Consider the following 1,198-nt stretch of genomic DNA (forward strand, 5'->3'; position numbering starts at 1 on the left):
GGGTACAAGATTATTTTTACATAATGAAACCGGGGCCCAGAAGGGTTGAGGGCACAGATGGAGGCTAAACAAATGTGGATCCCAGATCATTCTATCTTTGGAGTGGTGCTCAAAGCAAATCCTTACATCATGTGACACGTCTCAATAGCACCTGAGTTACTGGGGAGGTAGTGGCAACTAATAATTTACATTACTGTAATGGAAAAAGTGACATTTCTATTATGTATTATTGTTTTGAGATTTTAAAACATGGACTGAAAAAATGATAGAACCTGGTAAAGCAATTATTTAACAGAGGGAATTAAATACTTCATCCTTAACTGTTGCCTGTTGGAAAAGAACAAAAGGTTTTAATAAGACACTTTAATAAATATATTTTTTAAATTTAATGTTTTAATAGAACATTTTCCTCAAAAATCCTTTTATAATTACAAACCCTTAAAAAGTATTAATTGATCCAAGGACTATTAAATTCTATGGTTTGTATTTATATTTTTAAAATTTTAAGTAAGAGCACTGATAACAATGAGGATGATTTTTTATTTTCATATAACTATCTTAAAACGTTGAAGTACCTTGAAATCATCAGACACTAAACTATGAAAATTCTAGACTACAAGGAATCTTTCAACCCATACCAGTGTTTTATACCTTAAAAAAAAATTTTTTTTTTACCATATCCTAAGGGATCCTGTAATTCTTTATATCTCAACTCACTCCTGAGCTTCATTTTAAAAAAAAGCAACAGCAAAATTTCTGAGCTATTGAATAGACACATAAATAGTTACACTTTCCCTTTTTACTCACTGCTATGTTCTGTTCCTTCACCATGCCATGTCTTCCTTTTTCCATTGGGTAATAGAGGCGATTCTGATAATTTCCTTAAATAAATCGAGGTAGCTAAAGTGTAATTCATTAACTTCATATTTTATGTTTTAAAAGTTGAAAGTTTACCCGTGTGGGGCTTCCCTGGTGGCGCAGTGGTTAAGAGTCTGCCTGCCAATGCAGGGGACACAGGTTCAAGCCCTGGTCCGGAAAGATCCCACATGCAGAGCAACTAAGCCTGTGCGCCACAACTATTGAGCCTGCACTCTAGATCCCACGAGCCACAACTACTGAGTCCGTGCGCCTACAGCCCATGCTCCGCAACAAGAGAAGCCCACTGGGTAAGGAGCTAGGGCTAGGAGCTAGCTCTTTT

The sequence above is a fragment of the Neophocaena asiaeorientalis genome, unplaced genomic scaffold (assembly GCF_003031525.2).
Source record: "Neophocaena asiaeorientalis asiaeorientalis breed wild unplaced genomic scaffold, Neophocaena_asiaeorientalis_V1.1 scaffold633, whole genome shotgun sequence".
In the NCBI taxonomy this organism is placed as follows: domain Eukaryota; kingdom Metazoa; phylum Chordata; class Mammalia; order Artiodactyla; family Phocoenidae; genus Neophocaena; species Neophocaena asiaeorientalis.